The sequence below is a fragment of the Chiloscyllium punctatum genome, chromosome 18 (genome assembly GCF_047496795.1).
Source record: "Chiloscyllium punctatum isolate Juve2018m chromosome 18, sChiPun1.3, whole genome shotgun sequence".
In the NCBI taxonomy this organism is placed as follows: Eukaryota; Metazoa; Chordata; class Chondrichthyes; order Orectolobiformes; family Hemiscylliidae; genus Chiloscyllium; species Chiloscyllium punctatum.
In genome coordinates, this window is record NC_092756.1 from 75,890,655 (window position 1) to 75,917,220 (window position 26,566).

At 45.6% G+C, this 26,566-nt stretch overlaps 4 non-coding genes across 4 annotated transcripts; 3 read left to right on the forward strand and 1 right to left on the reverse strand.

The window, feature by feature from the left end:
- Window positions 1-6,280: 6,280 nt before the first annotated feature.
- Window positions 6,281-6,353, forward strand: trnar-ccu (transfer RNA arginine (anticodon CCU)). The gene has a single exon. It is a non-coding gene; the product is annotated as a tRNA-Arg (tRNA).
- A 1,342-nt stretch (window positions 6,354-7,695) lies between these two features.
- On the reverse strand, window positions 7,696-7,768 carry trnar-ccu (transfer RNA arginine (anticodon CCU)). The gene has a single exon. It is a non-coding gene; the product is annotated as a tRNA-Arg (tRNA).
- Window positions 7,769-12,446: 4,678 nt separating this feature from the next.
- trnar-ucu (transfer RNA arginine (anticodon UCU)) lies at window positions 12,447-12,519 on the forward strand. The gene has a single exon. It is a non-coding gene; the product is annotated as a tRNA-Arg (tRNA).
- Window positions 12,520-21,840: 9,321 nt separating this feature from the next.
- trnar-ucu (transfer RNA arginine (anticodon UCU)) lies at window positions 21,841-21,913 on the forward strand. The gene has a single exon. It is a non-coding gene; the product is annotated as a tRNA-Arg (tRNA).
- Window positions 21,914-26,566: the final 4,653 nt, after the last annotated feature.

Below are 26,566 nucleotides of genomic sequence, written 5' to 3' on the forward strand. Positions count from 1 at the left end.
CCTGACGGTTGAGCATACATCTCAAGGTCAGGACAGCGGCCCTCCGCAGGGATACAAATCGACTCCTTCTTTGGTCGCTCCACGATGGATCTCTCTGATGACTGTTCCCGTTTGTTGTTTGGCTCATTGGGATCATTGCTGACATCTTGGAAGAATTCCTGGAGTCTCATTGGTCTGATGAATTCCTCACAACTTTACTCAAGTATTCTTGTTGGTGATGGGGACAAAGGGAGACTAAATTTAATTTGCGTTTCAACTTAATTTTATTAACAAAGTTTTGAAACAGTTTGTAACATCATTTGGAAATGCATACAAAGGTTCTAAATCAGTTGTGTACAGTCTATGCAGAGAGAAACACATGCAGTGGGAGCTGGCTGATCCCATTGTGAACGGCAGTGACCACATCTGCAGCAAGTGTTGGTTGCTGTTAGAACTCCGGATCAGAGTTGATGATCTGGAATCTGAGCTTCAAACGCTGCGGCACATCCGGGAGGGGGAGAGTTACCTGGATGCTTTGTTTCAGGAGGCAGTCACACCTGGGAGATTAATTAATTCACATTCAGTTAGTGATCAGGCACAAAAGAGTGTGACTGTAAGTGAGGCAGGTCGGGGGAACCTGAGTTCAGGAGTGGAGGAGCCTCAGCCCTTGACCTTGTCCAACAGGTATGAGATTCTTGCTCCCTGTTCGGATGAGGAAAAGGGCTCTGGACAGGATGAGCCAACTGACCAAGGCACCATGGTGCAGAAGGCCATTCAAGAGGGGGGAACTAATAGACAAGTAGTGGTTATAGGGGATTCTATAATTAGGGGGAACAAATAGTATCCTTTGCAAGCCGGATCGGGAGTCTCGCATGGTGTGTTGCCTGCCCGGTGCCAGGGTGCGAGACATCTCTGACCGGCTTGAAAGGATATTGGAGCGGGAGGGGGAGGATCCAGTTGTTGTGGTTCACGTTGGTACCAACAACATAGGCAAGACTAGGGTGGAGGACCTGTTTGGGCATTACGAAGCACTAGGCAGGAAATTGAAGCACAGGTCCTCAAGGGTCATAATCTCCGGATTACTGCCCGAGCCACGTGCCAATTGGCATAGGGACAAGAAAATTAGGCAAGTAAACACGTGGCTAAGGGATTGGTGTGGGAAAGAGGGATTCCACTTCATGGGGCATTGGCATCAGTTTTGGAACCGGGGGGATCTGTACCGTTGGGACGGTCTCCACCTGAACCGATCAGGTACCAATGTTCTAGCGAAGAGGATAAATAGGGTGGTCAGTAGGACTTTAAACTTCTGAGTTGGGGGGAAGGGAAAGTGAAAGCGACAGGGAGTATGGAGGTAAATGGAAAGATAAGCAGCGGGATAGCATGTTTCCAGGCGGATTTAAAATTGAGGCAGACTGAGAATGCAGAAAAAAGCAAGGATAACTTAGGACATATGACTTCCAACATCTCTAATGATAAGGAAGTTAGCATTAAGGCACTTTACCTGAATGCTCGTAGCATTCATAACAAAGCCGATGAATTAATGGCACAGATAATAGTGAATGATTATGATGTAGTAGGCATCACAGAGACTTGGTTACAGGGGGGTCAGGACTGGCAGTTAAACCTCCATGGTTTTTCAACTTATCAAAAAGACAGAGAGGTGGGCAGAGGGGGTGGGGTTGCCTTGTTAGTTAAGAACAAAATTAAATCTATGGTATTGAATGACATCGCGTCGGATGATGTGGAGTCTGTGTGGGTGGAATTGAGGAACCACAAAGGCAAAAACACCATAATTGGAGTTGTGTACAGACCTCCTAACAGTGGTCAGGACCAGGGACGCAACATGTACCGGGAAATAGAGAAGGCATGTCAAAAAGGCAAGGTTACATTGATCATGGGTGACTTCAATATGCAGGTGGACTGGGTAAATAATATTGCTAGTGGATCTAAAGAAAGGGAATTCATGGAATGCTTACAGGATGGCTTTTTGGAACAGCTTGTCATGGAGCCCACAAGAGAGCAGGCTATTCTGGACCTAGTCGGTAAAAACAATGACTGCAGATGCTGAAAATCAAATACTGGATTAGTGGTGCTGGAAGAGCACAGCAGTTCAGGCAGCATCCAACGAGCAGCGAAATCAACGTTTCGGGCAAAAGCCCTTCATCAGGAATAAAGGCAGTGAGCCTGAAGCGTGGAGAGATAAGCTAGAGGAGGGTGGGGGTGGGGAGAGAGTAGCATAGAGTACAATGGGTGAGTGGGGGAGGAGATGAAGGTGATAGGTCAAAGAGAAGAGGGTGGAGTGGATAGGTGGAAAAGAAGATAGGCAGGTCGGACAAGTCAAGGAGACAGTAAGTGAGCTGGAAGTTTGAAACTAGGATAAGGTGGGGGAAGGGGAAATGAGGAAGCTGTTGAAGTCCACATTGATGCCCTGGGGTTGAAGTGTTCCGAGGCGGAAGATGAGGCGTTCTTCCTCCTGGTGGTGAGGGAGCGGCGGTGAAGGAGGCCCAGGACCTCCATGTCCTCGGCAGAGTGGGAGGTGGGAGTTGAAATGTTGGGCCACGGGGCGGTTTGGTTGATTGGTGCGGGTGTCTCGGAGATGTTCCCTAAAGCGCTCTGCTAGGAGGTGCCCAGTCTCCCCAATGTAGAGGAGACCACATCGGGAGCAACGGATACAATAAATGATATTGGTGGATGTGCAGGTGAAACTTTGATGGATGTGGAAGGCTCCTTTAGGGCCTTGGATAGAGGTGAGGGAGGAGGTGTTGAAAAAGTGCTTTGCAATGAACCAGACTCTATAAAAGATCTTAAAGTAAGGGAACCCTTAGGAAGTAGCGACCATAATATGGTAGAGTTCAGTCTGGAGTTTGAAAGGGAGAAGGCAAAATCTGATGTAATGGTGTTACAGTTGAATAAAGGTAATTATGAGGGCATGAGAGAGGAACTGACTAAAATAGACTGCAAGCAGAGGCTAACCGGGAAGACACTAGAGCAAAAATGGCTGGAGTTTGGAGGTATAATTGAGGACACTGTACAGAGGTTCATTCCCAAGAAAAGAAAGATTAACCGGGGAGGGATTAGATAATCTTGGCTGACAAAGGAAGTCAGGAAATGTATTAAAGAAAAAGAGAGATCCTATAAAGTGGCTAAGAACAGTGGGAAATCAGAAGATTGGGAAGGATACAAAAGCAAACAGAGGATTACAAAGAGTGTTATAAGAAATGAGAGGATCAAATATGAAGGTAGGCTAGCCAGTAATATTAGAAATAATAGTAAAAGTTTCTTTCAGTACATAAGAAACAAACGACAGACAAAAGTCGACATTGGGCCACTTCAAACTGATGCAGGGAACCTAGTGATGGGAGATAAGGAAATAGCAGAAGAACCTAACAAGTACTTTGTGTCAGTTTTCACAGTGGAAGACATGAGTAATATCCCAAAAATTAAAGGGTGTCACGGGGCTGAGTTGAGTATGGTTGCCATTACGAAAGAGATAGTGCTAGAAAAGTTAAAAAGTCTTAAAAATGATAAATCTCCTGGCCCCGATGGGATACACCCTAGAGTTCTGAGAGAGGTTGCTGAGGAAATAGCAGAGGCATTGGTTGAGATCTTTCAAGAGTCACTGGAGTCAGGAAAGGTCCCGGATGATTGGAAGATGGCTGTAGTAACCCCCTTGTTCAAGAAAGGATCAAGGCAAAAGATGGAAAATTATAGGCCAATCAGCTTAACCTCGGTTGTTGGTAAAATTCTAGAATCCATCATTAAGGATGAGGTTTCTAAATTCTTGGAAGAGCAGAGTCTGATTAGAACAAGTCAACATGGATTTAGTAAAGGGAGGTCATGCCTGACAAACCTGTTGGAATTTTTTGAAGAGGTAACAAGTAGGTTAGACCAGGGGAACCCAGTGGATGTGGTCTATCTGGACTTTCAAAAGGCCTTTGATAAGGTGCCACACGGGAGGCTGCTGAGTAAGGTGAGGGCCCATGGTGTTCGAGGTGAGCTGCTGGGATGGATTGAGGATTGGCTATCTGACAGAAGGCATAGAGTTGGGATAAAAGGTTCTTTTTCAGAATGGCAGCCGGTGACGAGCGGTGTCCCGCAGGGTTTGGTGCTGGGGCCACAGCTGTTCGCATTATATATTAATGATTGGGATGAGGGAACCGGGGGCATTCTAGCAAAGTTTGCCGATGATACGAAGTTAGGTGGACAGGCAGGTAGTACTGAGGAAGTGGGGAGGCTACAGAAGGATCTAGACAGGTTGGGAGAGTGGTCCAGGAAATGGCTGATGGAATTTAACGTGAGCAAGTGCGAGGTCTTGCACTTTGGCAAAAAGAATAAAAGCATGGACTACTTTCTAAATGGTGCGAAACTTAATAAAGCCAAAGCACAAAGGGATCTGGGAGTGCTAGTCCAGGATTCTCTAAAGGTCAACATGCAGGTTGAGTCTGTGATTAAGAAAGCGAATGCAATGTTGTCTCTTATCTCAAGAGGGTTGGAATATAAAAGCAGAGATGTACTACTAAGACTTTATAAAGCTCTGGTTCGGCCCCATTTGGAGTACTGTGTCCAGTTTTGGTCCCCACACCTCAGGAAGGACATACTGGCACTGGAACGTGTCCAGCGGAGATTCAAACGGATGATCCCTGGAATGACAGGTCTAGCATATGAGGAACGGCTGAGGATACTGGGATTGTATTCGTTGGAGTTTAGAAGATTAAGGGGAGATCTAATAGAGACGTACAAAATAATACATGGCTTTGAAAAGGTGGATGCTAGAAAATTGTTTCTGTTAGGCGAGGAGACTAGGACCCGTGGACACAGCCTTAGAATTAGAGGGGGTCATTTCAGAACGGAAATGCGGAGACATTTCTTCAGCCAGAGAGTGGTGGGCCTGTGGAATTCATTGCCACGGAGTGCAGTGGAAGCCGGGACGCTAAATGTCTTCAAGGCCGAGATTGATAGGTTCTTGTTGTCTAGAGGAATTAAGGGCTACGGGGAGAACGCTGGCAAGTGGAGCTGAAATGCGCATCAGCCATGATTGAATGGCGGAGTGGACTCGATGGGCTGAATGGCCTTGCTTCCACTTCTATGTCTTATGGTCTTATGGTCTTATGGGAGGGCTGTGACTGCGAGGGTGACCAGGGTCGGGGACGTGCTGGATGGTGGGGGCCTGGGCTGGACGCTGCCGCAGGATATAGCGAGCAGGGCAGCGGGAGACGTCCGGTACGTGGCCACCACCATCCGACACCTTAAAACGACGGTGCTCAGACCCCACGTAGTGCCCCAGTTGGAGGATGCTCAGGTGTGCGGTGGGATCCCGTCTGCACTCACTCCTGCCCGGACGGAATTTCACATTGGCCCCAGGGTCCTGTACTTCCTGCGGGAGACTGTGCCCCACAACCTGAGCTGTCTCCGGAGTTTTAGTTTTGTCCCTTTCAGGGGTGTATCACACAGGGCCCTGTACAGACTGCTGCTGCACACCCTCATCCACCTCCCGGACACACCCTGGCGTGCCCATTTACCACCGGGCGGTGGGGACCATCCTCAGTGAAGGGCTCTCTACATGGGAGTCCTCCCCCTTTCTCACGTGGATCTGGGGTGGAGGGTATTGCACGCGGCAGTCCGCAGATTGTGGTGGTTCACGGACTCCCAGCCCAACTGCTTGTTCTGTGGTACTGTGGAGTCCATGGAACAGGACGCTTGCACTCCCTTTTGAGCTTTCTGGGAAACCTTCTCCTCCGTTTCTGGTTGGACTTCAGCCCCACACTCCCCATCATTGGGCACCCAGTGCCGAGGGGGGAGGGTTGGTCAGAGGATCTCCTCGTGGGTCTGCTCCTCGGCCTGGCCAAACTGGTTGTTAGGGCCGATTGCCTGACCCTCTTCCGTGGTTACGTTCAAGCCCGGGTGTCCCTGGAGAAGGAGCACGCAGTGTCTACCAACATCCTTGAGCTGTTCAGAGAGTGCCCTCCCCCTCACTGTTTGGTCACACAGCATTGCCCTTTGATGCTTGTCACTGGCCACTCGGCTGTTTCCTTTCTTCCTGGTGGTGGGAATTGAATAAAGATTTGTACATCTGTTGTCTTTCACTGTGTCTCACACCTGCACACACACAACATGGGGGCTGGGGAAAATATAAGCACTACCACAGTTAGGCAGCAGTGCGGGGGTAAAGAGAAAAACATATATAACCAGGAGATTTAGAATCCCCTCAGTCCAGGGCACTGACTCTGTGCTGGCTGAGCCACAGTCAGTGTGTTCTTGGAAAACAAAACTTAAAAGCTGCCATTTTAGCACCACACATGTGGCCCAAGTGGCCTAATGGATAAGGCACTGGTCTCCTAAACCAGGGATTATGGGTTCAAGTCCCATCTGGGGTGTCTGACTTTTAACCCTTGTCTTCATGGCTGATCTTCGTCCGAGGTCAAGTCAATTTCTCATCTCATCTGGATAAGTCCCCAGGTCTGTGTTGGGTTGGTGGGACCTTGTGTCAGAAAAATACAGAATGTTGAGGATATGCAGGATACAGGGGTGAATCGTCTGAAAGAGACAGCACAGTCACAATGGCTGAAAACCTGCTGAGATTCTCCTGGGGATGGCATGGTAGCTCAGTGGCTGGCAGGACTGCCTCACAGTGTCAGGGACCTGGCTTTGATTCCTCCCTTGGGTGTCTGTTTGTGTAGAGTTGGCACATTCTCTCCATGGGGTACTCCGGGTGCCTTGGTTTCCTCCCACAGCCCAAAGATGTGCAGGTTCGGTGGATTGGCTTTGGGGAATGCAGGGTGAGAGGATCGGGCTTGGGCCTGGATGGGATGGTCTTCAGAGGGTCAGTGTGGATGTGATGGGCTGAATGGCCTCCTCCCACCCCACTCTAGGGCTTCTCTGAACAAGTTTGGAGCAGATGGTCAAAGGCCCAGTCAAGGCTTCGTGAAGGGACTGGCATCCAGGTGTGTGTCCCTATGCTCCTTTTCCCTGATCTTCCCGAATGTTCAAATCAACATCATCACATTAAAGACATTTTGTTTCTTGCCTTAATGAGAAGGGATTTGCCTTCAAGAGCACAAAGGTTTTGGATGTTGTCTCTTGAGGTTTGCTGATGAAACCGTTGATGTGCAAGGCCAGCTGCAGATAATGGCAGAGACACTCTCCAGTGGTGATTGTCAGCGTTACCAGTCGTGAAGACTTCATCCAAGAAACTGACGGTGATCTTGACCGCAGTCTCACCACGGCCTGCAAATCACAGTCGGCTTAACCAGACTCAAGAACTAAAGAGAAACCAAGAACATCTCACCGATATTACCATGAAGGTTGGTCACAGCAAAGGATCAACGGCGAGAACGCAAAAACACATTTCATATCTCTCTGTGCTGGAACTTTCTGCTGTCTTTCTCTACTGAAATAATATCCAGCTGCTTTATTCTTCCTACCAAAGTGTATGACCTCACACGTTCCAACATTGTTTTTCATTTGCTAAGTTTTTGGCTACTCCCTTAACCCATCCATCTCCCTCTGTAAACTCTGTGAGTCAGCCTCAGCAGTTGCCTTCCCACAAATGTTTGTCCAATCTGTGGATGCGGCACTCCAAGTTCTCCAATGATGGCCTAACTACCTCACATCTCCATCATAAGGTCACATGGGCTGCCACATCCCATCAAATGAATGCCGTCATGGGGATGTTTGCAAAGTGGATTAAAGAGCGAGGACACACAAGGAAAAGTCCAACACCCCAGATGGGACTTGAACCCACAATCCCTGGTTTAGGAGGCCAATGCCTTATCCATTAGGCCACTGGGGCTGCACAGTAAACACAAAAATAGCAGACTTTAAATACTGCACCCTGACCACTCATTGTGGGTTTTTCTGAGTTATATTCTTTCACTGCACTCTGGGGATCCAAGATGGCGGTGATCTCAGACGATCATGTTGCAGAGCTTTGCACCACAGCACAAGGGGGACGAATTTCTATCCCACCCAATCTGGACCATCACGATATCCTGGGACTCTGAAAAGGTTGTGGAGTCCCAGGACATTGTGAAAAATCAACGTACCTGCGTTTTCATCGTCCAGGGATGTTGAAGAAGGGAGGAGCAGTGTCCGGGGCCAGGCCCCCGGCCCAGCCTGCAGGATCCTCGGACTCGATTACCGACCAGGCCCTGCGGAAGGAGCTCACAAAATCTCGCGAGATGTTGGGGAAGCAGATAGAGGTGAAGCTGGCCCCGATCTCGATCATGCTGCAGAAGCATGAACAGCAGCTGGGAGACCTGGAAAAGAGGACGGATGAGGTTGAACACACAGTCACAGTGGTGGAAGCTGATACCAGTTCCTCTAAGGATAAGATCCAAGCATCGGAGGCTGAGGGGTGACCTTACAGAGGTTTATAAAATTATGAGGAGCATGAATAGGGTAAACCGCCAAGGTCTTTTCCCTTGGGTGAGGGACTCCAGAACTAGAGGGCTTAGGTTTAGAGTGAGAGGGAAAAGATATAAAGGACACCTAAGGGGCAACTTTTTCAGGCAGTGGGTGGTGTATGTGTGTGGAATGAGCTGCCAGAGGAAGTGGTGGAGGATGGTACAATTACATTGTTTAAAAGGCATCTGGATGGGTATATGAATAGGAAGAGTTTGGAGGGAGATGGGCCGGGTGCTGGCAGGTGGGACTAGATTGGGTTGGGATATCTGTTCGGCATGGACGGGTTGGACCGAGGGTGTGTTTCTGTGCTGTACATCTCTATGACTCGATGACTGGAAGTGTCAGTCTGAGTAAATCCATTGTCTAGCTCCTGGCAATGTGACCCCATTGGATGATGTGAACCCAGCTCATGACCCCTTTGGCCAAAGATATGGAACATTCTGGAAGGTCAGGGAAAAGAAGGATATGAACACACACCTGGATGCCAGTCCCTTAGCAAAGTCTTGACTGGGATCTGCAGCAGAGCTCTGACCATCTGCTCCAAACTTGTTCATAAAAGCCCTAGAGTGAGGGGGACAAGCCATTCAGCCCATCAAGTCCACACTCAGCCTCTGAAGAGCATCCCATCCAGGCCCAATCCCTCTCCTCTCACCCTGCATTCCCCAAATCCAATCCACCGAACCTGCACATCTTTGGGCTGTGGGAGGAACACAATGCACTCCGAGTACCCCATGGAGAGAATGTGCAAACTCGACACAAACAGACACCCAAGGGAGGAATCAAAGCCAGGTCCCTGACACTGTGAGTCGCCATGCCAGCCCCAGGAGAATCTCAGCAGTTCATTCACCATTGTGGCTCTGCTGTCTCTTTCAGGCAATTTCGACCCAATCCTGCAGATCCCCGACAACTTTGTGCAAGTTCATGTTGGACAGCACTTCCCATCAACTGAATGCAGACATGGGGATGTTTATAATGTAGATTAGAAGTCAAGTTCAACAAGGACAACCTATGAAATTTAGCTACTCAGGATAGTGTTAGGAGCCCAATATCTTATCCATTAGGCCACTGGGGCTACATGTCTGCTGTTAACCTGGCAGACTTTAAATACTGCACCCTGATGGCTCATATTGTATGTTTCTTATTTTTATACTCTCACTAATTGTTTTTTACACCATCCATCTCATGTTAAAAAATTGGCTGCTTGATAAATCAATCTCGCTTCCCATTTGTCCCCAAACGGACAGACAAGAAACCAACCAAACTCCAACATTGCACAACTCACATCTGAGGAAAATGGTGCAGACAGGAAAATAGCAAAGGGTTCAATGTTATTTTGTGCAACGCTTTCAAGATATTTGCAGTTAGTGGGGAGGAAGTAGGTGGAGATGTTGCAAAAAGTTGCAGTGAGGACAAATGCTTTCTTTGGTTAGACAGCACTTGGAATACTGCGTCCAGTTCTGGTCGCCCTATTATAGGAAAGATGTGGATGCTTTGGAGAGAGTTCAGAAGAGGTTTACCAGGATGCTGCCTGGACTTGAGGGCCTATCTTATGAAGAGAGGTTGACTGAACTCGGACTATTCTCATTGGAGAATAGGAGGAGGAGAGGGGACCTAATTGAGGTATACAAGATAATGAGAGGTATGGATGGAGTTGATAGCCAGAGACTATTTCCCAGGGCAGAAATGGCTAACACCAGGGGGCATAATTTTAAGTTGGTTGGAGGAAAGTATAGAGGGGATGTCAGAGCCGGGTTCTTTACACAGAGAGTTTTGAGAGCATGGAATGCGTTGCCAGCAGCAGTTGTGGAAGCAAGGTCATTGGGGACATTTAAGAAACTGCTGGACATGCATATGGTCACAGATATTTGAGGGTGCATACATGAGGATCAATGGTCAGCACAACATCATGGGCTGAAGGGCCTGTTCGGTGCTGTACTGTTCTATGTTCTATGTAGTATGTTCTAAATCAACAGAATCTTAGCGGGCATTCAGCCCATTGTGGCTATGCTGTCTCTTTCAGACAATTCTCCCCAAGATCTCCCAAATCCTGGAATTGCCTTGTGCACGTTTCTATTACACATCATTTGCCATAATCTCAGCACAGGCACAGTGATTTTGAACAGAGTAGTTGAAAAATGCAGTCAATTTGGATCATGATGAAGTTGGCATGGGACAAAAGTCAGCTACAAAGACCAAGCTTAAAACGTGAGCAGCCCAGAGGGAATTTAAACTCACAATCCCACACTTTGGAGGACAGTGGTTTACCCAATATGCTACTAGGGCACACAGAGCCATTTGCCAGTGTAAAGTCTTGGCATCATTAGAGTATTACATCCCAGCATGTTCCAACATCTCAAATGACATGTTGAGGGATACACTAAAGTTTCGGGCAGCATCTGCCAAGGTGTAACAGGGAAACAACACGGTCTCAGGTCTTTCTGACAAATTATCACATCATTCTTTCAATTCTCAGACCCTCTTGGTGCCTGACAATGAACAGTGATCGGTTCCTGCCCAAGTACAAAATGCCTTTTTGTTCACAACAATACAGAAGCTTTGAGAAATGTCAACATTCCAATGTTTTGTTGGTTCTTATCTCTCTGCATAGACTGTACACAACTGATTTTGAATCAAGGAAAGCATACCAAATGCCTTCTTCACTCTCCTATCGATCCCCGACTCTACTTTCAAGGAGCTATGAACCTGCACTCTCAGGTCTCTTTGTTCACCAACACTCCCTGGGACATTCCCATTAAGTCTATAAGCCCAGCTAAGATTTGCTTTCCCAAAATGCAGCACCTCACATTGATCTAAATTAAACTCCACCCATCACTCCTCAGCTCATCGGCCCTTCTAATCAAGATCCCGTTGGAATCTGAGGGAACCTTCTTTGCTGTCCACTACACCTCCAATTTTGGTGTCATCTGCAATCTTACTAATGATACCTCATAATGATAATAACATATATATAAATGACGGAAAGTAGTGGACCCAACACTGATTCTTGTGGCACTCCATTGGTCACAGGGCTCCAGTCTGAAAAACAACCCTCCACCATCATCCTCTGTCTCCTACCTTTGAGCCAGTTCTGTATCCAAACAGCTAGTTCTCCCTGTATTCCATGAGATCTCACCTTGCTGATCAGTCTCCCATGGGGAACCTTGTCGAACGCCTTACTGAAGTCCATATAGATCACATCCACCGCTCTGCCCTCATCAATCCTCTTTGTGACTTTTTCAGAAAACTCAATCATGTTTTTGAGTCATGATTTCTCCAGCATTTTCTCTCTTTCAGATTTCCAGCATTCACAGCATTTAGCTTTTATTGGACAGCTTGCCATTTCACTTGGCAATGAAAAACATTTTGTGATTTACACATGAAAGAACTGAAACTAACCTGGTCATTCTAAAAGATGAGAGACTTCACACACAATCCAGATTTTTTTCAATATATAATTTCAGTGACATCACACTCTAAACATTTGCCATAAATTCTGTGTCTTACAATCTTATACTCCACAACCACCTGACAAAGCAGCAGCGCTCCGAAAGCTAGTACTTTGAGATAAACCTGTTGGACTACAACCTGGTGTTGTCTGATTTTTCACGATGATTATTCGAAACTTGCACAAGGTAATTGCAGGAATTGGGAGATCTTGGGGTGAACTGTATGAAAGAGACAGCACAGCCACAATGGGCTGAATGCCTGCTATGATTCTGGTGATTTGTCCTCAATGCAGCTGTTTTGCAACATCTCCACTTACTCCTTCCTCACTAACTGTAAATATCTTCAAGGTGCTGCACAAAATAACATTGAGCCCTTTGCTATTTTCTCGTCTGCTCCATGTTCCTCAGAATTGAGTTGTGCAACATTGGAGCTTGGTTAATTTCTCGTTTGTCCGTTTGGGGACAAATGGGAAGTGAGATTGATTAATCAAGCAGCCAGCAATTTAGCATGAGATGGTCGGGGTAAAAAACAATCAGTGAGAGGATAACACTCAGAAACACACAGTATGAGAGGTCGGGTGCAGTACATAAAGGCTGTGAATTTCAGCCTGCCATGTGGCCCCAGTGGCCTAATGGATATGGCACTGGCTTTCTAAGCCAGGGATTGTGGGTTCGAGTCCCATCTGAGGTGTCAGTCACTTGCCCTTCTTCAACTTGATTTCTAATTTACTTTGGGAAAATCTCCATGTCTGCATTCAGTTGATGGGAAGTGGTGCCTAACATCTTCTTGCACAAGTTTTGCAGGATTGAGGTGAATTGTCTGAAAGAGAAAGCACAGTCACAATGGCTGAAAACCTGCTGAGATTCTCCTGGGGATGGCATGGTGGCTCAGTGGGTAGCACTGCTGCCTCACAGTGTCAGGAACCTGGCTTTGATTCCTCCCTTCGGTGTCTGTTTGTGTCGAGTTTGCACATTCTCTCCATGGGGTACTCCGGGTGCTTTGGTTTCATCCCACAGTCCCAAAATGGACAGGTTCGGTGGATTGGCTTTGGGGAATGCAGGGTGAGAGGATAGGGGTTAGGCCTGGCTGGGATGCTCTTCAAAGGGTCAGTGTGGATGTGATGGGCTGAATGGCCTGCGCAACTCACGCGAGGACTTTTCTGAACAGGTTTGGAGCAGATGGTCAGAGCTCCACTGCAGGACCCAGTCAAGGCTTTGCTAAGGGTTTAGCGTTCAGGTGTGTTTTCCCCCTCTCCTGTCCCTCATCTTCCAGAATCTTCTGTGGCTTTGGCCAATACGGTCATGAGCTGGGTTCACATCATCCAATGGGGTCACACCAATACCCTTCACTGTTGTCATGCCAGGAGCTATAAAGTGGATTGACTCAGGCTGACACTTCTCCAATATACAACCCTCAGTCTGGTTGGAACTGGTTCTTCTTGAATCTTTGTAGCTCTTTGATCTTAGCTGCATGGTTCTCTCGAGCCGATAGCTGCTGTTTAATTTCGTTTGGCCAATTTTCTATCAGGTCAAATTTCTCCAGCTGAGGATCAATTGAGAATGCCTGATTTTGTTGTCATGGTCATGTGACCACACAGGATTGAGATCAGCTGCACTCTGAAGGGTTAAACAAAATCAAACATTCAAATACCATTTGAGCCCACAATCTCTGGTTTAGGAAGTTAGTGCCTTACCTATGAGGTAACTGGTTTCCAACAGATAGACCTATCTGTCTGTGGATACAGCAACTTCTCTTTTGGTTGTGTTGGTATCAGACTAAGCTATATTCAGTCAATGTTACCACTTGAACCCCAGATTACCTGTATGTTTGGTATTTATGATAAGGTCCAATATGTCAATGGAAATGATTGAAATCTGGGTGTTCAAGGTTGGAACTGATGGGGCTGTGGCTATGCATTTGGGCCCTTACCTTTCTTAGTCAAGGTATTGAATACAATTGCAAGGAGGCTATGATGGAGGTGTGTGGTAGTTAGGCCATCGTTGGAGAACTTGGAGTGCCACATCCACAGATTGGACAAACATTTGTGGGAAGGCAACTGTTGAGGCTGACTCACAGAGTTTACAGAGGGAGATGGATGGGTTTAGGGATTGGCCCAAAAATTTAGCCAATTGAAATACAATGTGGGAACATGTGAGGTCACGTAAATTTACCCCCCGTCTGGAGCTGATATATTGGGATCCCTATGAATGCCCTCCACCAATGATTCAATCCTCACTGTAAAAAGCAGTGGGGAAAGGGAACAGACCTGCCGGCTGACCCAAAAAATGTTAAAATTGCTTGATCACACCCTGTTTGTGATGATTGCAGTGAGAGGGTCATTATGGAGACCCTTTACCCATCTTATAAAAACTTCGCCCAAAACAAACCGCTCCAGAGTATAGAAAAGGTACGGCCTCTCAACTCGGTCAAGCGCCTTCTCTGTATCTAGAGAAATCACCAATCCCTACATTGACCTTCCCTTTTTTAAGAATACGAGAAATATTGGCCTCTCTCAGAGATGGCGGGAGACAATCATGGCTGTATGAGTCATTAAACATGTTGAACATCGGGCCTGACAATATGTTTATAAATTCCTTCTAGAATTCGCTGGAAAGTCCATCAGGACTGGGTGCCTTTCCACTCTGAAGCTGCTTCACAGCCTCCTGCACCTCTCGCTCTGATAAGGGGACATTGAGAAAAGACTCTTGTTCAGGGGTCAAACCCAGGAGCTCCAGATCCTGAATAAAGCCTGTATTTTGGCCCGCCCCTCCTCACAAACCTCAGACTGGTATAACTTAGTGTAAAATCTCTGGAATGACACATTAATCTTTTTGGAGTCACACGTTCGGTTCCCAGACCCTTCCCTAATCACTGTAATGGCTTGAGGGGCGCTCTTTTACCTAGCGAGATATGCTAAGTATTTGCCAGACCTGTCTCCATGATCATATGACCTCTGCTTTGCAAAATTAAGCTCATTCTTTGCTGTCTGTGTGAGCACGGAATTCAATGCAGACCGCAGCGCCGCAATCCTCTGGAACTTGACCAACGAGGGCCTGTCAAAGTAGGCCTTCTCAGCTGCCTTCAACCATGCTTTGAGGAGACGTTGCTGCTCACCCTTCTTCCGCCTCCTACTGGCAGAGTAGGAAATAACTGACCACTGTCATAGGCTTTGGCAATTTCCAAAAGGAAGGATTGGCTACGAGCCGAGCGTGAGTTAATGTCGAGGAAAGACCAAAATTCCCGAGACAAATGCTCCACAAACGTATTATCCTTGAGGATAAAAGGATCCATTTGCCAGTGCCTTGGACCCACTGTAACGTCCTTAATCTTAACCAACAGGTACAGTGGAGTGTGATCAGAGATGGTAATATTACCGATCGTACAAGGTGCCACCAAGTCCAGGGTTGCCACGGGGATTGGAAAAAAATCAATCCTGGTGTGACATCTGTGTGGATTGGAGAAGAAAACCGTAAAATCCCTGCCTGTAGGGTGGAGACACCTCCAGATGTCCATCAACCCTCACTCCACACACAGATCCACTCATTGTTTAGTTTGTACAGAGGATATCGGGGGTGGGGGCTTTGGGGAACCTCAGTACTGTGGGATCCATGAGACAGTTAAAATCTCCCCCTATAATGATATGCCAGGACTCCAGACTGATCAATTCAGAAAACAAAAAGTTGAGGGGATGCACTGGAGGACAATAGCATTTAAACACCATATTTTTCCCATTTATCAATGCTATAAGAATTACAAACCTCCTGTGTGTGTGTCTTTGACACACTCTAGTAACTTAACCTGGAGATTCCTCCTCACCAATACAGCCACTCCCCTACTTCTGGTATTAAATGATGTGAAGTAAACCAGATCAAGGCCATTCTGCTGTAGTTTCAAATGCTCCCTGTCATTCAAGTGCGTCTCCTGAAACAAAGGAATATCCACTTTCTCCTTTCTAAGACTCAAAAGTACCTTCTTCCTCTTAATTGGTGAGAGACTTCCCTTGATTCCTGAAGAAGGGCTGATGCCCGAAACGTCGATTCTCCTGTTCCTTGGATGCTGCCTGACTTGCTGCGCTTTTCCAGCAACACATTTTCAGCTCTGATCACCAGCATCTGCAGTCCTCACTTTCTTCTCGACTTCCCTTGATATTCCAGGTTCACCATTCAATCATGTCATTAGCCATAATCTTCTGCAGTAACATTTAAATTCCAGAGAGGAGGAACACGAACCACAAATCACTGAGCCTTAGTGTCATATGATCCATCAAATATACAAACTACATGAACTGAAACCACTACAATTGACAAACCTACAAAACTATCAAAGATTAAAAGCAATACAAACCACCATATAAAGTGCCAATGGCGCTGAATAGGGGAACTCACCTCCTGCCCAAAGGGGTCAACTACCCATCGCAAACTGCGCATGAGTGGGCATCAAGCCATCCCAAACAGTTTCCCTCCTTCTAGCTAGAGCCGTACCACAAACACAAGCAGAATAGAAAGTAAATATACCATAGAATAGAAATATGAATAAAGAGAAAAACATTTCAGATCGATGGGGTAAATACCCCACCTATCCTCTGGTATAACTTCACTTAGAAATTGAAAGTACACATCTCAACCGCCACCAAACACAGTTTAAACCGGATTATTACCAATTGGGAAAACAAGGAAAAGAAAGCTCCAACTGGACTTCCTCAGTTTCTTTAAAAAACAACAAAGACATAACCAAACAACACTATTTGTAGATACTAAATTGTTCAGATTCGGTTAATTTGTCCACAAAGTCTCTTGCCTTCTCCGATGTATCAAAGAGATGTACGGATCCATGTAAGGTTATCGGAGCACCGCCGGATACCTCAGAGAGTACTGGATCCCAAACTCCCTCAGTCTTCTCTTGGCAGAAACATTATCCGTCAGGGGGCGGGAATTAAACAGCCAGGGCTGACAAAGGAAGTCAGGAAATGTATCATAGGGAAAGAGAGAGCCTCCAAAGTGGCCAAGAGCACTGGGAAATCAGAAGATTGGGGAGACGACAAAAACAAACAGAGGATAACAAAGACATAGAAATAGGAAGGAGAGGATCAAATATGAAGGTAAGCTCGCCAGTAATATTAGAAATGATGGTTAAAGTTTCTTTCAATACATAAGAAACAAACAAGAGGCAAAAGTAGAAATTGTGCCATTCCAAATTGATGCAGGAAGGCTCGTGAAGGGAGATAAGGAAATGGTTGAAGAACTTGGTCAATACTTTGTGTCAGTCTTCACAGTGGAAGACATGAGTATTATCCTAACAATTAAGGAGAGCCAGGGGGCAGATTTGAATATGGTAGCCATTACAAAAGAGGAAGTGCTCAAAACGCTAAAAGGTCTAAAAATTGATAAATCTCCCGGCCTCGATGGTCTACATCCGAGAGTTCTGCGGGAGGTGGCTGAGGAAATAGTAGAGGGTATTTTCAATCTTTCAAAAATCACTGGAATCAGGGAAATTCCCAGATGATTGGAAAATCACTGTTGTAAACACCTTGTTCAAGAAAAGATCAAGATAAAAGATGGAAAATTATATGCTTGTTAGCCTAACCTTGGTTGTAGGTTAAATTCTAGGATCCATCATTAAGGATGAGATTTCTAAATTCTTGGAAGTGCAGGGTTGGATTAGAACAAGTCAGCATGGATTTAGTAAGGGGAGGTCATGCCTGACAAACCTGTTAGAATTCTTTGAAGAGGTAACAAGTAGGTGAGACCAGGGAAACCCAGTGGATGTGATCTACCTAGATTTCCAAAAGGCCTTTGATAAGGTGCCTCACGGGAGACTGCTGAGTAAGGTGAGGGTCCATGGTGTTTGAGGTGAGCTACTGGCATGGATTGGGGATTGGCTGTCTGACAGAAGGCAGAGAGTTGGGATAAAAGGTTCTTTCTTGGAATGGCAGCTGGTGACAAGTGGTGTCCCCTAGGGTTCAGTTTTGGGGCCGCAGCTGTTCACTTTATATATTAATGATCTGGATGAAGGGACTGGGGGACATTCTGGTGAAGTTCACCAATGATGCAAAGTTAGGCAGACAAGCAGGTCGTTCTGAGGAGATGGGGAGGCTGCAGAAAGATTTAGACAGTTTAGGAGAGTGGTCCAGGAAATGGCTGATGAAATTCAACCTGAGCAAATGCTAGGACTTACACTTTGGAAAAAGGAATACAGGCATGGACTATTTTTTAAACAGTGAGAAAATTCTTAAAGCCAAAGTACAAAGGGATCTGGGAGTGATAGTCCAGGAATGTCTAAAGGTTGACTTGCAGGTTGAGTCCATGGTTAAGAAAACAAATGTAATGTTGCCATTTATCTCAAGAGGGTTGGAATGTAAAAGCAGTGATGTCCTTCTGAGACTTTATAAAGCTCTGGTTAGGCCCCATTTGAAATACTGTATCCAATTTAGGGCTCCACTCCTCAGGAAGGACATACTGGCACTGGAGCATGTCCAGCGGAGATTCACACAGATGATCCCTGGAATGGGAGGCTTAACATACAATGAACAGCTGAGGATCCTGGGATTGTATTGATTAGAGTTTCGAAGGTTGAGGGGAGATCTCATACAAATTTACTAGATAATGCATGGCTTAGAAAGGGTGGATGCTGGGAATGTGTTTCCATCAGGACCCATGGGCACAGCCTGAGAATTAGAGGGGGGTCAATTTAGAACGGAAATGAGGAGACATTTCTTCAGGCAGAGAGTGGTGGGCCTGTGGAATTCATTGCCGTGGAGCGCAGCAGAGGCCAGGGCGTTAATTGTCTTCAGGGCAGAGATTGATAAATTCTTGATCACGGAAGGAATTAAGGGTGAACGGTGAGAGTGCCACAAAGTGGCGTTGAAATGCCCATCATTCACGATTGAATGGGGGGGGTGGACCCGATGGGCTGAATGGCCTTACTTCCATTCCTATGTCTTAGGCTCATCATCGTAAGGTTTTCTTTTCTGGTTTCCCACCGCTGAGAAGTCCTGGAAAGGCATGAGCTTAGAGCCCTCGTAAATTAGGGCCTTCAGATCCTTCCGCTGGATTAGACTACCTACAGTGTGGAAACAGGTAACACTATGGGCAATTTAACATGGCCAATTCACCTTTGTACTGTGGGAGGAAACTAGAGCAATGTGCAGACTCCACAATTCCCAAAGCGGGAATTGAACCTGGTATTGTAAGGCAGCAGTGCTAACCACTGAGCCACCTGATTCTGGGAGCTGCCACAATTCTCTCCTTAGCTCTGTAGTTCATACAGTTTTTGAGCAAAATAAAATGTAGTTCTGCAAATTCAAATTCACCCCACAAACTTATATGTGCTTGTAAGTGTGTGTGTGTGTGTGTGTGTGTGTCTGTGCACATGTGTGCGTGCGCGCGTGTGCGTGTGTGCGTGTGGGTGTGCGTGTGTCTGTGCGTGTGCATATATGGGGTGGGGGGGTGGGGCTGTTCTGAGTGTCAACAGACAGGAGTGTTCCCTCCCAGTCAGAGAACACTTCAGCAATTCGGGACATTCGACCTCGGACCTTCCTCCAAGGGGGACTTCGGGACAGGCAACAATGAAAAGTGGCCGAGCAGAGGCTGATCACCAAGTTTGGGAACAATGGAGATGGCCTCAACTGGGACATTACAGGTGACCCCATTCAACTACACACACACACACACACACACACGTACACACACACACATACACACACACACACACATACACACACACATGCACACATACACACACACTTACACACACACACACATACCCACACATACACACACATACACGTATATACATAAACACAAACACATACACATATGCACATACACACCCACATACACACACGTACACGTACATATATACACACACACATATATACATACATACACACCCACACACACACAGCCACACACATGCATACGCATATTAACACACACACATATACACACACACACGCACCCACACACACACATGCACACATATATACACACACATTCACATGCATAAACACATATACACACACAGATACACACCCACACACACAAACACATCCACACACAGATATACATACACACACATATATATACACACACATATGCACACACACACATGCACACGCACATATACACACAAATACACACCCACACACATATACGCACACATACACTCACATATACACCCACACGCACATATACACACACCCATATACACACACACATATAAGTTTGTGTGATGAACGTGTACTTACAAAATTACATTTTACTTTGCTCAAAAACGATATGAATTCCTGTGAGATGCTGTAAATCTGTTTATTAGATTAGAATCAGTCTGACCATTGTGGCACAGACAGTCTGACACAGGGAAGCTCACACCTTCAATGCATCATCTGGGCCCACACGACACCAATTGTTAAAGTTCACTTGAGAATGTAACTTTTGATAAAAGTTCTGCAATTTACATATGAAAGAACGAAAACCAACCTGGCCATTCTAAAAGATGAGAGACTTCACAAACAATCCAGATACAATTTCTCAAGATACAATTTCAGTTGCATCACACTGTAAACATTTGCTATAAATTCTGTGTCCTGCAATCTTATTCTCCACAACCACCTGATGAAGGAGCAGTGCTCCGAAACCTAGTGCTTCCACATGTTCGACTCTAACCTGGTGTTGTGTGATTTTTAAATCTGTCATTCACCCATCTCCTGACGGTTGAGCATACATCTCAAGGTCAGGACAGCGGCCCTCCGCAGGGATACAAATCGACTCCTTCTTTGGTCGCTCCACGATGGATCTCTCTGATGACTGTTCCCGTTCGTTGGTTGGCTCATTGGGATCATTGCTGACATCTTGGAAGAATTCCTGGAGTCTCATTGGTCTGATGAATTCCTCACAACTTTACTCAAGTATTCTTGTTGGTGATGGGGACAAAGGGAGACTAAATCTGATTTGCATTTCAACTTGAATTTGTTAAAAAAGTATTGAAACAGTTTGTAACATCATTTGGAAATGCATACAGTGGTTCTAAATCAGTTGTGTACAGTCTATGCAGAGAGAAAAGAACCAACAAACCATTGGAATATTGACATTTCTCAAACCTTCTGTATCGTTGTGGAAAGAAAGGCATTTTGGACTTGGGCAGGAAACGATCTCTGTTCATTGTCAGGCACCAAGAGGGTCTGAGAACTGAAAGGACGATGTGATCATTTGTCAGAAAGACCTGAGACTGTGTTGTTTCCCTTTTACACCTTGGCAGCAGCTGCCTGAACCTTTAGTGCGTCCCTCAGTGTGTTGTCACAGATCTGGGAGTGTGCTTGGCTGTCACACTCATTTGAGGTCAACTGTTCCCAGTGGTCTGCCAATATAGTGCCCTCATGGCCTAATGGTTATGGCACTGGCCTCTGAAATCTGGGATTTCAGGGATTTCATTTTTAAGCCTGGTCTTTGCAGTGGCTGATTTTCATCCCATGTCAACTTCATCTCAATCCAAATTGACTGGATTTTTTAACTACTCTGTTAAAAATCATTGTGCCTGTGTTGAGATTATGGCAAATGCTGTTTAGTAGAAACTTAAACAAGATAATTCTGGGATTTGGGAGATCTTGGGGTGAATTGTCTGAAAGAGACAGCACAGCCACAATGGGCTGAATGCCCGCTAAGATTCTGTTGATTTGTCCTCAATGCAGCTTTTTGCAACATCTCCACTTCCACCTTCCCCAGTAACTGCAAATATCTTCAAGGTGCTGCACAAAATAACATTGAGCCCTTTGCTATTTTCCTGTCTGCTCCATTTTCCTCAGACTTGAGTTGTGCAAAGTTGGAGTTTGGTTGATATCTCATCTGTCCGTTTGGGGAGAAATGGGAGGCGGGATCAATTTATCAAGCAGCCAACAATGTGGCATGAGATGGAAGGCGGAAGAACCAATCAGTGAGAGTACAACACACAGAAACACAGACGATGAGAGGTCAGGGTGCAGTATTTAAAGGCTGCCATTGGCAAAGAGCAAGTGGGGCCCCAGTGGCCTAATGGATAAGGCACTGGCCTTCTAAGCCAGGGGTTGTGGGTTCAAGTCCCATCTGGGGTGTCTCTGTGGCTTATCCTTTATTTCTAAACTATTTTGGAAAAATCCCCATCTCTGCATTCAGTTGATGGTCAGTGGTATCCAACATGATCTTGCACAAGATTTTCAAGGATCTGCAGGATTGAATGTTGAAGGTGGTGATCAAGTGGCTGCTGTTTCTGGATGGGGACGAGATTCCTGAGAGTGCGGTTGGAGAGGTTGCTTTTGGAAGCCAGCTCTCATCACACTCTCATCAACAAACCAACACTTCAACACTGATCCCTCCAGAACATCGGATATTACTGACAGAGAATACCCTTGCCAACGTTTATAGGTGCACCATCGACAGCATTCTGTCTGGATGTGTCACTACCTGGTTTGGCAACTGTACCATTCAAGATCGGAGACAGTTACAGAGAGTGGTGAACTCAGCCCAGACAATCACAAAGGCCAACCTCCCATCTATAGAATCCATCTCCCAGGCCCACTGTCAAGGAAAGGTCTCCAGCATTCTCAAAGATCCATCCCACCCTGGCAATGTTTTTCTACAACCTCTACCATCGGGGAGAAGGTACAGAAGCCTGAACACACGCACCAACCAGTTTTGAAACAGTTTCTACCCTACTGTTGTTAGAATACTGAACGGTCTCACAGACTCTCAATACTCGCCTGTACCTGTGTTTTTGTTCATGCTGCTGTTTCCCTATTATTTACTTATCTATGCTACTGAACTCTGTGAGCTGCCTGTATTGCTCACAAGACAAAACTTTTCACTGTGTCTGTCATTACTTGCAAACCAAATATTTTCAACGAATCTTCCACCTTTAGGGTGACTGTTATCTTGGTCCAACTCATCGAATTTAAGTATAAATTTTTGCGTATGGAATAACTTTATTTCACCTGCATTTTATCCTGTTAAATACCAAGAGGACAGTATAGAAGTCAAGCAAGCTCAATGTTTGTACAGCCAACATTGAAGGAATGGTCCCAGAAAGACAAGAACAAATGGGTCAATGCTAATTCCTGCATCAGTGAGGAAACGAACAACAGATGAGTCGACTGTGGTGAAACAGACATTTGACTGTTTAATTTCAGATCAATGAATCTTCGAATGTGACTGTATATACTGAAGCCCATCATGTCAATGCTGTCTCTTTGGGAGAGCTGAGAAATTAATTCCACTCCCTTTCGCTCCAGTTTATCAAACGTTTGTTTCCACATGTATCAAACTGACTTGGTAATGTTTTAATTCCATGATCAGCCATGTAGAGTTTTAAAGATATTAGGTCAGAGATTAACTTAATTTCAATGGAGATAATGCAGTGAGAGGGTTTTAATTGGAGAGAATGTTTAAATTGAAAGTATCCCCAGAAGGGATGTAAACCACAGGCAGTAGCTTAGAAGATCAGAGATGGAGCTGTTAGGTCACTGGGACAACACGTGCTTCTGGGGCCATGTCAGGAGAATTGATCCCCTCAACCTTGGTTGTGTTCATGTCAGAACAATGCTGCACTCTCCCAACATTTATGTTCACCAACATTTCACGAGTTTCATCCCACCATCAAACTCACCATGGACTAATGTTTAGTATCTGTCTCATTCATGGACACATGCATCTCCATCAAGGATGGACACCACAGCACCTCACTCAACCACAAACCCACCCTCAACATATTAAAACAGACGTCCCCTCTGTACAAGCCGTACACTTACACAGGATCTGTTCAGGTCAGGGGGAATGTGAGGGGCACTTGGAAGTACACAAGGATGGCCTGATAAGAATGTGATACGATGCTTAACTCATCAATCGCCAGTTCTGACATGCCCCAGGGAGAAACTGCAATGACCTCCTCAGGAGACAGACACGAGCTGTAACCAACAGGGTACCCTTCATTGTCCAGTACTTACCAGGAGCTGAGAAACTACGTCACATTCTCCACAGCCTGCAACACATTATCGATGAGGATGAGCACCTCGCCAAGACCTTCCCCACCCCTCCACTTCTCACCTTTAAACAGCCACCAAACCTTAAACAGACCATTGTTCACAGCAAACTGCCCGGCCTTCAGGACAACACCAAACAACCCTGTCACAGCAGACACTGTAAAACGTGTCAGAGTGTCGCCATGGATACCGACATTACACATGGGGACATCTCCCACCATGTACGCGGCAGGTACTCACGTGACTCGGCCAATGTTGTCTATCTCATACGCTGCAGGGAAGGATGCCCAATGCATGGTACATTGGTGAGACCGAGCAGAGGCTACGGCAACAGATGAATGGGCACCGCGTAACAATCACCAAACAGAGGTGTTCCCTCCCAGTCGGAGATCACTTCAACGATCAGGGACTTTCAACCTCGATCCTTCAGGTAACCATCCTCCAAGGTGGACTTTGGGACAGGCAACAACGAAAAGTGGCCCAGCAGAATGATCTTAAAAATTCGTAAATTCAGCTCCTCGAGCCTGCTTTGTCATTCCACACGATCATGGCTGATCTCATCTCGGCCTCAACTCCACTTTCCTGCCTGCTCTCCATAACACTTCAACCCAACTACAGCCTGCATGTAGGGATCCCTTTTCATGGCACAAGGCACTTCACAGGAACCACATTCAGGAAACCATTACACATGGACCGAAACCTTGGCCAAAGAGAGGAACACCTTGAGATCCTGAGACCCCAAGGTAGAGGGGTGGAGATCTTTACAGAGTGACTTCCAGAGGGTACCATCCAGGCACAGACAGTGATGTCCAAGCAATGAATAACAGGAAGCCAATCTGGCATTTAATTTCCTGAATTATTCTTGTTGCCATTCTTTAAGAAAGAAACAACATTGGGTATTCTCCAGTCCTCTGGGAATTCTCCTGTGACGATAAAGGATACAAATATTTTGTACAAATCCGTAGCAATTTCCACACCTGTCTCTCTCAGGATTCTATGATAGATTCCATCAGGTCTTGGGGACATGTCTACCTTAATGCTTTTCAAAACACCCAACTCCTCCTTTTTAATATTGACATGCTCTAGAATATCAATATACAAGACTCACCATCCACCATGTCAGAGAGTGATAGAGATGTACAGCATGGGAACAGACCCTTCGATCCAACTCGTCCATGCTGACCACATATCCTAATCTAATCTCGTCCCATTCGCCCACACTGGGCCCATATCCCTCTCGACCCTTCCTATCCATATCAGTGAGCAGTGTAGGTTTCTTCCCTCCCGCCCCCCTGACCATGTACTCACTTTCTTTGTCTGATTTTCTTCCTTTTAAAAGTGCCGTTGTTTTGAGTTTGTTTTTCTCCAAAGTTGCATAATAAAACAGTAATTGCTGCTCCTGGAATTTGAGGAAATCACCCCCAACACAGAAAAAGGCCTCAAAAAAGAGGCAGCTCTTACAGTCACAACTTTTTCCCATCCTCCATCTTGGACTACCCAGAATCCTAAAGAAATACCAATGCAGTTTATTCATGAAGAACCTCACCCACTTCCTCCGGCTCCATGTGTAAATTCCCTCCTTTGCTCTGAGAAGACATACTCTTTCCCTGGTGACCTGTTGCTTGTTATCCCTCTGTAAAGTGCCTTGGAGGTTCCTTAATCCTGTTTTCCATAAACATCGCATGGTCGCTTCAAATTCTCTATTTCCTAGTTTGAGTTCATTCCTGTTATCTCCAGGGCTCTGTCTGTCTTCAGTTTCTTGAACCTTACTTATACCTTCTTCCTCTTTCTGCCTGAGACTTAACATCATAACACGTCTGAACAGGTCAACGAAATATATCGACAGGAACCATCTACAGCATCAACCTGCATTTATTGAGTTATCTTTCAAAACCAATTCAGTGCAATTGAAATACTGTGTGGTATCACTCACTGTAATAAACACTCTCCTGCAGAATTGTAGTTTTAAGATCAAAGTTTTTCTGAAGTTGTTCAGATCTCACCCCATCTAATACTGATCCTTTATACCTTTCTCCCCAAACTTGAGGTGAGAATTCATATGTTTCAGAGGATTGCCTTATTTGATGAGCTGTTCCTTGATATATAATAAGTACAATCCCACAGACTTTGTCATGATTGCACCTTGTCTAAAGTCTGAATCAAATCATTCAATAGCAGACAATTCCCAAGAGGTTAATGAGCAAAAGTCCCATTCAATGTTTTCAAGTCTCCATTCTCCTTACGTAAAAAAATTATACACAAGTTAAATACCACATGTGCTGAAAATCTGCAATAAAATCAAGAAATACTGAAATGCAGGTCAGGCAGCATCTGTGGAGAGAAACACAATTATCAATTTGCAATATTCATTTTGATTTTTTCAGCAGATGCTTCCGAAGCTGAGAATTTCAACACTTACTGTTTATATTCCGAACGTAAAACATGCCCTTGGAGTGATTAATGTGAATGGAATGTTAAATATATCACTGAGATGTGCTGGTGAAGGGCATTGTTTCGTAAATACATGGAGAACTTACAAAGAGAGGCTGGTGTGATTATTTTTCCCCACGTTATTACAGTTCCAGACAGATACCCCAAATTGTTAAGCTCCCAGGTGAGCAGGGATGAAATGGTTTCCTTTCTTCATTTACCTGGATCCTTGATTGGTCACTAACAGATTAATTTGAAAAGGGACCCTTTCTTGTGGATGTCTTCCTCCCAAACCATTTGAAT